The 12,435-nt window shown below is 49.2% G+C and overlaps 1 long non-coding RNA gene across 2 annotated transcripts in view; it reads right to left on the bottom strand.

Moving 5' to 3' along the window:
- The window catches only part of LOC150059240 (uncharacterized), a 168,788-nt gene extending 164,933 nt beyond the window's left edge, over window positions 1–3,855 (bottom strand). The window contains exon 1 of one of the 2 annotated variants that reach the window (XR_016536617.1): window positions 3,696–3,855. This is a non-coding gene — a long non-coding RNA (uncharacterized LOC150059240). Of the gene's footprint in view, window positions 1–2,496; window positions 2,623–3,695 lie in introns of those variants that run through there. The other variant, XR_016536618.1, reaches the window with a different exon arrangement.
- Between the last annotated feature and the right edge of the window lie 8,580 nt (window positions 3,856–12,435).

Here is a 12,435-nt window from a genome sequence, read left to right as displayed (position 1 = left end):
TTGCATTTTATGACCCAATATTTTTGTTCTTTCTCTTTAAAAAAAAAAAGAAATATTGCCTATAAGGGACTATAATTTTTTTGTTTTTAATCAGAGTCTGGAGAAGGCCACGTCAATTTTTACACTATTAAAGGTCTCCACCAAACCTAAAAGGAATCTCTAAAATATGTGGCTACTCTGTGAAAGTCAGGATTAGTGACCAGAGCCAAAGATCTCCATCTACCATCTGTCCTAAAGGTGACACAGTACTTAAACGCACTAGACACCATCCTAGCATGGCTCAGGTCTGGAAGCCAAGCAAGATGCCTGCCTTTTGCAAATGAGTGTTAATATGTACAGAGAAAGGGATCCTTACTTCTCCCCGTGGATCTTTACCCAGGTCCCAAGCAGACCTCCTTCCCATATGACAGCCCAGATTTCTTCCAGCACTGAATCCTCACCTAACACACCTCAGATCCCTGCCTAAATCAGCCAGTTCTACCAAGACAGCAAAGGCCAGCAGCCAGAGCACATGGCAACTTCACAAGCTGTTAGAGTTTCTATTTATGCTTGAGCTAGGTAGGAAGGGTGGGGCCAGCGCCAGTCCTATTCAAGGCCAGGTTCATCTTTTGCTTGTTATTTATTTTACCATCATCTGACTTCTCTTGAGGGTGGGCCAGGCAGTCAGGTAACCTTGACTCAAATCCCATCAGCTTTCCAGTGCCTAGCTGGGTGAGCTAGCTTGAGCTATAGACTCCTCATCTGTAAAATAATGATAATATTTCTACCTTTGATGGATGCTAGTGGCTCACATCTATAATCCTAACTACTCAGGAGGGTGAGACCTAAAGATGGAAGTTCTAAGCCAGCCTGGAGAAGAAAGTCTGTAAAACTCTTATCTCCAATTAACCATCACAAAGCCTGAAATGGAGCTATGGCTCAAGTGGTAGAACACTAGCCTTGAGAGGAAAAAAACAAAACAGAACACTCAAAGGCAGTACTACAAGCCCCAGGATAGGAACCGTAATTAATTAATTAGTTAATTAATTAATTAAACTGAATAAAAATCCTACCTTTACAGTATTGCTGCAAGATTAAATGCATTTAAAACATCCACAGCATTTAGAAGTAACACTGGCCCATGACTAGAATTCCATCATGCCTGGACATTTTATCATATAGCTACCTCCTGGGGTTCTAGGAAGCAGACATAATGAGACACGTTTGGCTAGTTAAATAAGTTCGGATATACACCAATAGTACCACTGCTGTTGTGATGATAAATTTTTATACCATATTCTTACAATTCTTACAATAATTCTTAGACCTACTGTTCCTCAGTGTTAGCCAAAACGGGTTCTGCAAAGGAATCATTTTGCCTGTGTTCTATAAAGCCTGGAACTGCAGAGAATTTTCTAGGGAAGAGGTAGATGTGCCTATCCACAGACTCATCAATGGCTAATAGTATTCCAGACTACTGATCTTATCCCTTCTTGGGTCAGAGTCCCCCAAACTCTAGCATTAGAACGGGGAGTCCTGGTCTCTTAATGCCATTGCAAGCTGGCATCATGAGGAGGGGCACAGATGGTGGTGACAGTGTCTACATCCACCTAAGTGAAGAAATGGGAGGGACAAGCTGGAGTACCCAGAGGGGCTACATGTCATCTAGAGCACTGTGAGGTGCTGCAAACCCTTAGCAAGAACCACCCGTGACTATGGACAGTCCTCAAACTCCCCAGGAAAAGACTTGATCTGAGCAAGTTCACGGTCACTCAAACAAGGAGGACTGTGTTTCAGGAGACTCTGGCAACGGGTGATGTTCCAACTCAGGTAGACAGAAGGACCAGGACATGGTAAATACAGGCTCTTGAATCCAACCGTCTTTGTGGCAGCCTGCCATGCTGATAAAAACCTAAAGAGCAAGGATCAATTCCATTCAGATGGTAAGAAATCAGTGAGTTTTTGACCAGCAACCACGTAAACCAAGTCTGATGCACTACAACCAAGACAAAAACTTCTTCCTTCCAGCTCTGCCAAGTTCCAGCCACAAAAGGGGAGGGGGGAGGTGAGAGCTGTTGAGAGAAAGGAGCCTGGTATGGATGGGGTGTTGGTGGCACACACCTGTAACTCCCTAGCATTCCTGAGACTAGGGACTAGGGCATGAGGATTATGAGACTCAGGCCAGCCTAGGCTAGAAAGATCCTGTCTCAAATATTTTTAATAGTATGAATATTAATAAGAAAAGAAAGGACCAAGGGGAAATCGACCAGAAAAAACAAGAAAAAGTCTCCTTTCTTCTGTTTCTCAAGAGAAACTGGTTTATGCAAAAATTCTGCACTCTAAGTGGGTAAAGCAATATGAGACACCACTCCACAATCAGGTAAAACAATCCAACAGCCAATTACAAATCTCCGGCGGTCAGTCCATCCAGCCTAGCAGAACCCCCCCTAAAAGGAGAATTCACTGTGCCCCCTCATGCCAGCACCTCAGATCACAAGGCCCTAAGCCCATCCTTACCTCGAAATGAACTCACTTCCGACAAGAGACCAGGCCACGGCTGTGGGATTGTTTTTCCTTCTGCTTTCCTGGAGCTTTTTCTCCTAATAAATCTTCCAGGAAGTACCATCCAGGATGCCAAGGATTCATATAACCCTCTTTCTGCTGGTTAGAGCTCTAGAAGGACTGGCTATGACCACAGGACTGTGGCAAAGGAACAAGCCTCAACTTGTCACTGCCCATATGCAAAACAAGCCTGCAACATCCTATAACACACTGCTCAGCAGACAGTCCCATCATCCTCAGCTCCTCCACCCCCACCACACACACATGTAGGCTTCTCCATCCCTTCCTCCAGCTGACAGACAGTGGCAGAGGAGATGAGAGCCCAAATGCCCAGCCTCTTATGGAAAACACAAGCCAGGGAAGAAAAGCAGAACACCTCAGTCCCTTGCCTCTGTAACCGGCTCACTGGGTTTCTTCTCTTAACTCTTTTAGAATGGCCTCAAGTCAGGAATTAGGAGAACAGAATATCCCATGCCTGCAAACCGACAGGAAAATCCCTGATGTGTCTGGCTGCCTACGGGACACATGCAGCTTCCTGAAAATCTGTACTCAGAACAACAAAAATTAAAAAAAAAAATAAAGAATAAAAAGAAAACTGGCATATACATAACAGGCAATCTAATTAAATTAATAACCCATTCCCCCCCCCCCAAGAATTACCGTGATGAGGATGCATGGGCATCAGCAAAACAACACAAAAGCAGAGAAAGTTTGAAAACCCAGCCATAGAGTTTGGGGCCTGAGGTGATGTCCGGGGCCGGGGCCGGGGGTGGGGGTGACGGTGGGGGGGGGGGGGGCTGATGGAAGGATGGAGAGAGCATCCAGCGACTCACTGACCTCCCTTTTCCCGAAGCAGCCCCGCTCGACGCCGACTGGGGAGGGGTCTGATCTCCGCGCCCAGGGACCACGCTGCGATCCAGTGCATGAATCCGGAATCCGCTCCACGCACGGGCGATTCGCTGTCACCTCTCCCCTCCCCCTCCGCCAGGCCCCAACTCGCTGCCAGCCTGGAGTCGGGTGCGCGGCTCACACTCACGCACACTCACACATCGCGACCCCCCGCAGCCCCTCTCCGCGGCCCACGGCGCTGCCCTCCCCGCCGGGCCAAGGCTCCGGGAGTTTCCAGAATCGCAGACGACCACATCGGAACTTACTGGAGAATGGCTCGGGCCGGGTCTCACGGGTCCTCGAGGTCCCCAACATCCTTCCCGGGCGCAGATCGGCCCGGGGGGCAGGGGGCGGTCGGCGTGCGCAGGGGGTCCCCGTGCGGCGCGCGGCTCCGCGCCACTGCCCGGTCCCCGCCGCCGCCCCGCCGCCCGGCGCCCGCGCGGCCCGCGGGTCCATGTGCTCGGCGGCCGCACGCGCTCTGCCCGGCGGAGCGCGGGGCTGGCGGGTGGCCCGTGACGTCACGGCGGCCCGGGCCGCGCCGGAGCTCGGGGAGCGCGCGCGCCTCCCGGCCCGCTGCCCGCCACCCCGACCACCCCATCCCGCCCTCCTGGGCGCCCCTCCAACGGGCCCTCCAGACCTCGATGGGCACCCGGGCCCCCCCGAGGGCCGAGCGCGGAGGGAGGGACGGAGGGAGGGACGGAGGGAGGGGAGGCGGGCCCTGAGCCGGCGCGGCTGCAGAAGGGCCTTGATGGCGCGTGGGAGAGCGCGCGGGGCACTGGGCTGGGGATGGCGGGGAGGGGGGGATCCTGGCTGCACTTGACGTCCTGGCTCCCGCGGAGGCAGGCGGCGATGATGCCAGCTCGTGGGGTGCGCGGGGGTGGGCACTGAGCCCCCCCCATCCCCGTTCCTCTCTACGCCCGCCTCCCCCACGCCCCAGGATCCTGAGCTGAGGAGACTTGCCACTTCCCGAGTGGAGCAAATGAGAAAGATGGAGATGCGCGGAGATGACCCCGTGCCCGGTCACCTGAGCGCCTCCTGGGTTCCACCAGCATCCGCGCCAGGGGGGACGCGCAGCTCCCCGCCTGCCTAGGCCAGAGGTAGCCGGCTGGGGCGGGGACTGATGGGCGACCCCGCCAGGGCCACCTGTCAGCGCAGCCCAGTCCCCCGGGCCGCACGACCGCTCCGCGGGCCCCTCGGATCCCCAACACCCCTGCAGGGAGCGCACCGGGTCCCTGCGCGGCGTGTGTGCATCTCCATTATTTTTCATCTCCATAAATCTCTGCGCGCGGGACGCCGAATCTCCACGGAGGGAGCCAGACGCCCCGCGGCCAGGGGGAGGGGGGGGAGAGAGAGGGGGGAGCCAGGGTCCGGGGAAAAGCGGGGCGCACGAATAAGTGAGCGCAGGGTTACGGAAGGGAAGGCGGCCCCCGCTTCCCCTCCTCCGGGGACCCCACACTCCCGGTCCTTTCGGCACTCCCGGGTTGAGGGGGGGGGGGGCTGTCTCCGCCTCCCTCCGGCTCCAACGCCTCTAGTTTCTCCTCTTCCTAGGGCTCCTCTCCAAAAAGAAAATTCGGCTTTAGCGGCGCCTCCTGCAACCCCTGCCTCCCGGATCCGTTCATGATCACGGCGCACCTGCGCTGTGTCCGTCTCCTGCCAACTGGTCATCTCCTTTCCGTGTTTGGGGAGGTGGATGGAGGGGCAGGGTCTTCCTGGAACCCAGGCCAGCCGAGACCGCTCCGCCCAGCGCGTTCTCCCCAGCGCGGGCTGGGATTCCAGGCCTGCAACACCCGGGCCCAGCCCCCACTCACTGTTACTGTACATGAGGGCAAAGCCTCCTGTCTGCTCTGGTAGGCCTCAGCCTTTCCCAGGTTAAACGCTTCACGAGGAAACCACTGCTGTGACCGTGGGAAGGGGTAGACTTTAGAAGACCCCTAAGTTCCTAAAGGGAGGCCCAGTTTCAGTGGGAATCCTCACCCACCCTCCGACACTACCAGGTCCTGCCCCTTGACCCGGATTGCAGGGAAACACCTTCACCCCGTTCTCTGCCCCTCATACGTTTCCTATGGTAGTCTCTGTCTCTCTCTCTCTGTCTCTCTCTCTCTGTCTCTCTCTCTCTGTCTCTCTCTCTCTGTCTCTCTCTCTGTCTCTCTCTCTCTCTGTCTCTCTCTCTCTCTCTCTCTCTCTCCCTCCCTCCCTCCCTCCCTCCCTCCCTCCCTCCCTCCCTCCCTCCCTCCTCCGTGGATGGGCAGGGAAGCCTGTGGAGATTCTTATTTCCAATCAACCAGCAAAAATACTGGAAGTAGAAGTGTGGCTCAAGCATTAGAGAATCAGCCTTGAGCAAAAGAGCTAAAGGAGAACTGCCTGGCCTTGAGTTCAAGCCCCAGTATCAACACACACACACACACACACACACACACACACACACACACACACACACACACACACACACGAAAATAAAGAAGAGAAATTCACAGAAGAAAACGGTGATAAGGCCCTGAGTCAAGTGCTAGGACTAGCACACTAAAGTCACTTTTCTTCTTGTAAAAGTTTATACACACACACACACACACACACACACACACACACATATATATATATATATATATATATATATACATACATATACAGAAAGTGAATTCCCCCCCCCCTCAGGCTTCCTATGATTTCTTTTGAGTGTCTTCCCTATTTCTGTTTACTTTCTTTTTTTTAAAATATATTTTTATTGTAATTAGTAAAAGCGTTACATGATATTTGCCAGATAGAAGGTGCATTAATTCACATACATTGATACCCTTTCACATGTCTTGGTACCCATTACCCTCCCCCCAACCCCACAGAAAGTGAATTTTATACACTAGAAATAGCTCCCACCAATTTTAATAACTCGTAGGCATCCTGGTAGCCGTAGGTAATGAAATAGATCAATAGAGATAGGCTTGGCAGACGGAGATACAGATAAATTGGAAAAGTCAAAAGTCCTGGCTGGGGATAGGACGCAGTGCTAGAAAAAATGTTATTTTATTGGAAGAAAAGTTGGCTCATGTGAAGCTAAAGGAAATGTTACATCTGAAATACATCCTACCCATTTCCTAAATACCTTACAAAGGTTCATAGGAGGAATGCTGAGGAAGAAGAAAAGACTGAAGTACTGCCATTTTGTGTGTGGCTTTCTTGGTCTTAGACTCTAACAGGCAACTCGGGCACTCATGAACACATTTTCCATCTACCCTTACTTCACCTCCTGTTTGCTGCTCTAATTCCCACGGAGCTTATTTTGGGGTCTATAAGTAATGTGATATCCCCCACAGCCATTCCCTTCTCCACACCTGCTTCCTTAATCTAAAGTCTCCAATGGAAACTGAGTTTCTGTGGTTTGGGCCTCCTAGCTCCTCAAGTGGTTGAGATCTGAGGATCGGGAATCAAAGCTAGCCCAGGCAGAAAAGTTTGTGAGACTCTTTAACTTGTCAAGAAAAAGCCAGAAGTGAATCTGTGACTTAAGTGGTTAAGAACGAGGTTTTTTTTTTTTCTATTGTTGGTTTTTTGTTTTTTCTATTGTTGGTTTTTTGTTTTGTTTCACTTTGTTTTGCTCTGTTTTTGGCAAACTAGCTCAGGGACAAGCCTGAGAACCCAGTACAATAAATACATTAAATAAATAAATAATAAGCTCTTCCTAAGTGCCAGGCACCATGCCAGTCCCCAGGTCTACTCTGTGGACAGTGACACCCACTCACAATCTACTGAGAAAAAGCAACCAGTTAACTCACAGACAAGATGACTTCAACAGTGATGGATGCCAGAGACAATGAATCCCTGAGATGAACTAAGAAGCGTTGCAGCCAGAGGGAATTGATTGTCGATCATCTAACCCATAAGTGGAAGCTGAACTATAGATTGGAGGGATCTGAAAGGACAAAAGCCTGGACAGACTTGAGATAAGGTCATCCATCCTCCATGAGTCACAGGCCAATAGTTGCAGCCTTCCTTCCTTCCTTCCTTCTTCCCTTCCTTCCCTCCTTCCTTCCTTTCTTCTTTTCCTTCCCTTCCCTTTCCTTTCTTTCCTTTTTTTTTTCTTTTTGTGCGTGTAGATGCTTGCTGAACTTTTTCATTCAATATGGTACTTCACCATTTGAGCCATACCTCCACTTCTCGGTTTTTTGGTTTGTGAATAGGACATGACAGTCTTAAAGACTTTCCTGCCTAGGTTGGCTTCAAACCATAGTCCTCATATCTCACCCTCCTGAGTAGCAAGGACTTACAGGCATGAGCCACCAGGGCCAGGTTTGCAAGCATACTTTTCTGCTGGGGCAGGAACTACATATCTTGACCTGCCCAGGCTGTCTCTAGCACCCATCCCATAGTTGGGGTAGAACCCAGCGGGTGGCATGGGTATCCCAGGTTTGTATGACATGGTAAGGAGACTCAGGGACTGAGGAGAGGAAGTGAATGAGAAGAGGGGTGTTAACAAAGGCTAAATAAAGCTCTGCAGGATAAGTGGGACCTGCTCTAAAACTTGGAAAACTAGGTTGGACTTTGCTGAAGAGGAGAAATGGAGCTTTTGAGCAGAGAGAACAGTTCTTGACCAGGTATCATGTGACCAACCATCAGTAGCTTGAGAAGGCTGGGGTGCAATGAAAATGTTCAGGCTCCACCTCCCATTTCTGCTTTTTGGCAGGTTAATTGGACATAAAAACCTCAAAGGACTTTCCTGCTTTTGAACACTAATCCTCAGATCTCAGGCTCAAGAGCAGCTAGGACAGGTCCCTGCTGTCTTTAAGCCCCACCCAACTCCATGCCCTTCCCACTGAAGGTCTGTACTTGCTCTAGGTTTATCCTATGAAGATACAGGTTTTTGCCTCCCAGGGATAACTGTCTCCTTCTCATCAGCTTTTCCTTTCCTTCTAGAAAACTTTCCTTTTGTGTTCAGCTATTGTTTCAACTTTGTTGGCTCAGACCCAACCTGTCCTCTTCTGTCAGCACACCCCAGAATGCTCAGGCTGTATCTTCTCTCTCTGGGTCTCAAGGCCATGGTCATACAGCCCTGCCTGGCAACCTCCCAGACTCTGCTGAGTAAGTCTCCTCTCCAGTGTCTGAACTGCCCTCTGGCAGAGAGGAGAGGGGGAAGGGAGAGAAGGGGAGAGAGAGAAAGAGAGAGAGAGAGAGAGAGAGAGAGAGAGAGAGAGAGAGAGAGAGAGAGAGAGACACACACACACACACACACACACACACACACACACACACACACACCCCACAGTCATCCCAGCAGGGAGGCGGGAGGCTGGCTCAAATCCAGGGAAGGCCCTGGTTGGTGTTAGTTAAGGTCAAACAACCAGCAAGTGGCAGAACCAGGATGTAGTAACCACTCACCCATGTCCTCCACAGCACAGCCCGGAAATGAAATGCTGCCAGGCCAGGCTGAATGTCAGGCAGAGAGAAGATTGCCCCAGCTCACAGAATGGATACTTCCTGGACTTCTGGGTCGGTTCCAGCCTCCCAACGTGAGGCGTCAGTAAGGTTAGGTTTGATGTCAGATAGTCTCTGGCTTGAATCTGCTGACTACTTATACGAGCCAAGGTGAGTTATTTAATCAAAGTTTCCAACTTTTTTTTTTCTTTTTGTTGTTTTGTGCCTGTACTGAGGCTTGAACTCAGGAGTGGGCCCTTGGCCTTAGCTTTTGCAATCAAGGCTGCTGCTCAATCACTTTAGCCACATTTCCACTTATGGCTTTTGAGTGGTTAATTAAAAATAAGAGTCGTTTTGATTTTTCTGTACAGGCTGGCTTTGAATCATGAGCCTCAGATTTCAGTAGCTACAATTACACGTTTGAGCTATTGGCACCCAGCTCCAATTTCTTTTCATTGGTTTAATTTTAGTTAAGTACACATGACATAAGATATACCATTTGGGGGCCGGGAGTTTGGCATAATGGTAAGAGTGCTTGCCTAGCATGCATGAAGACCAGGATTTGATTCCTCAGTACACGTAGATAGAAAAAGCTGTAAGTGGTGCTGTGGCTCAAGTGGTAGAGCACTAGCCTTGAGAAAGCCCAAGGACAATGCTCAGGACCTAAGTTCAAGCCCCATGACTGGCAAAAAATAAATAAATATAAATATATATGTACACACACATATGCCATTTTGGGGCTGGGAATGTGGCTTAATGGAGTGCTTCTCTAGCATACATGAAGCCCTGGATTCGATTCCTCAGTACCACATAAACAGAAAGGTCCAGAATGGCACTGTGGCTCAAGTGGCAGAGTGCTAGCCTTGAGCAAAAGAAGCTCAGGGATAGTGCTCAGGCTGTGAGTTCAAGTACCAGGACTAGCAAAACAAAACAGCCAACCTTTCTAGTAGTCTCTCAAGTCTACTGACATTAAATAACGTGAAATCATCTGTCCATCTCCAAAATCTTTTATCTTAGAAAACCAACCCTGTGTCCATCAGACAACTCCCTATCTTCCCTTTCTACCCTCTCCCCCAACCTTGGCCCCTGAAGCATTGGTCCAACCTTCTGTAAATGTGACGGCTTCAAACACCTCCTATAAGGAATGGCATTCATTCTTGTCTTTTTGATTTCTGAATTCGTGTAGCAGTGTCAACCATGCCATGGTAGGCATCAGAATTTCCTTCCTCTGAAGGCTGGGTGACATTCAGTTGTGACGGCAGAGTATCAGCCTCTATCCTTCCAGTATTTATACTTCCATTCATCCATGGACACCTGGGTTGCTTCCACCTTTCAGCTACTATACCTCTTCCTGCCACTTGTGACCTACTTTAAATTCTTCAGGGAGATATTCACAAATGCAATTGCTAGATAGGACAGCAACTCAATTAAAACCTTTGGGGGCGGGGAGGAATCTTTATAGAGTTCAGAGTTTTAAATAAGGGTGTGTGTGTGTGTGTGTGTGTGTGTGTGTGTGTGTGTGTGTGTGTGTGTTTGTGTTGGCTGTTATTTAGCTTTTTCACTCAAGACTACTACTGAAACACTTGAGCCACACCTCTACTTCTGGTTCTTGGTGGTTAATTGCAGATAAGAATCTCATGAACTTTCCTGCCTGGGTTGGCTTGGAACCATGATCCTTGGATCTCAGGCTCCTATGTAGCCAGATGACAAGTATAAGCCACCTACATCTGGCTCAGCTTTCATGACCTTTGACAGTTATAAACAGCAAGGCCTTTGCTAATGCCTATCGATTTGGACTTCTCTGATAGGTTCCTGGTGATTAGAGATTGTTACTTGATCAGTAAGATAAGAACTAGATTGCCTCCTTCATGGGCTCAAATTAAATGAGCTACCATGGTTTAAGATTGTGTTTTACATTGGCCCCTGGATTACCTGATATACTAAATACAATCCGTTCCTCAGACTCTTATGACCTTTGTTCAAAACTGACAATTTGTCTATATTTAAAAAGGCAGAACTTTAAAATCCTCTTTTCTTCCTATGTCCCCCTCCCCCCATCATGGGGTTTGAACTCAGGGGCCTAGGCACTGTCCCTGAGCTTTTTTGCTCAACGCTAACATGCTAGAATGCTAGCTGTGAGCCACAGCATCACTTCCAGTTTTCTGGTGGCTAATTGGAGATGACTCTCCAGGCCGACTTCAAACTGGGGTTCTCACATCTCAACCTCCTGAGTAGCTAGGATTGCAGACCTGAGCCACTGGTACCCAGCAAAATCTTCCTTTTGCATCAAGGACATGTGTATGTCACAGGTGAACCACTCCAAACCAGAAGCTCCTTCATCTGTATTTTAAGGAAACAGCCATGAGGATGAGTGGAAAGCAGAGAGGTGCTTGGTTTTTGCTCTTTGATGAAGTGGTGTAACTGGGAATGGGTTGAGAATTTGGGCTCTGGAGGGAGATGAACCGGATTTTGAGCCTGTTGCCTTTGTCCCTGGAGGCACCTGTCAACACTCTGTGCTTCCAGTTCCTCATCTGTAAAATGGATCTACTACAGTACTCACAGCACAGAAAGGTGAGAGGCACATGGAAGCTAGTTCACCTACCACTGTATCTGGCACATTGTAGGTACTTAAAAGATACCTATGTGTGTTAATAGACCAATGAAACACATTGAAATGGTTTTAAGAGGCGTGAGGCAGAGGCAAAGGAGAGTCATACAGTGGTGAGGTTCCCATGTGTGTGGAGGAAGGAGAAGGTTGTAATGGCATGCTTGTTTATTCATAAAGAATGCATACTCACATGTTTGCTTAATCCTAAGGCTAATTTTCTTGCTTGGCTTTCTTGCACATGGATGGCAATCTGCCTCTTGACCCATGCCTCCAGTCCAGCATTTTTCTAATTAGTTGGAGATGGAATCTTTTGGATTTTCCTGTGCAGGACTGGATTTGGATTTGGATCCTCTGAGTAACATTACAGGGATGAACCGCTGGCACTAGTTTGTGTGTGTGTGTGTGTGTGTGTGTGTGTGTGTGTGTGTGTGTGTGTGTGTGTGTCCTGGTCCTAGGACTTAAACTCAGAGCCTACGTATAGTCCTGAGCTCTTTTCACTCAAGGCTAGTGCTCTACCACTTGAGGCACAGCTCTCCTTGCAGCTCTTTGGTGGTTAATTGGAGATAAGAATGTCATAGAGAAGCCTGGTGTGGTAGCTCACGCCTATAATCCTAGCTACTCAGAAGGCTGACATCTGAGGATCATGGTTCAAAGCCAGCCTGGGCACTAAATACTGTAAGACTCTTATCTCCAATTAACCACCAGAAAACCAGGAGTGGTGCTGTGGGTCAAGGGGTAGGGTAGTAGTCTTGAGCTGAAGAACTCAGGGACAACACCCAGGCCCAGAGTTCAATCCCATGACTGACCCAAAAAAAAAAAAAAAAAAAAAAGTCACCGACTTTCCTGTCCAGGTTGGCTTTGAACTGTGATCCTCAGATTCCAGCCTCCTGAGTAGCTAAAGATTACAGGTGTGAGCCACCAGTGCCCAACCTTATTTTTCTTTTAAATTCATCTTCTTCACTAGAGTTGGGGAAAGAGAGTTCCTCTGTCCTCGTCAC

Source organism: Megascapheus bottae, chromosome 9 (assembly GCF_031878675.1).
Source record: "Megascapheus bottae isolate mThoBot1 chromosome 9, mThoBot2.hap1, whole genome shotgun sequence".
Taxonomy (NCBI): domain Eukaryota; kingdom Metazoa; phylum Chordata; class Mammalia; order Rodentia; family Geomyidae; genus Megascapheus; species Megascapheus bottae.
This window is presented reverse-complemented; position numbering and strand designations above follow the sequence as displayed.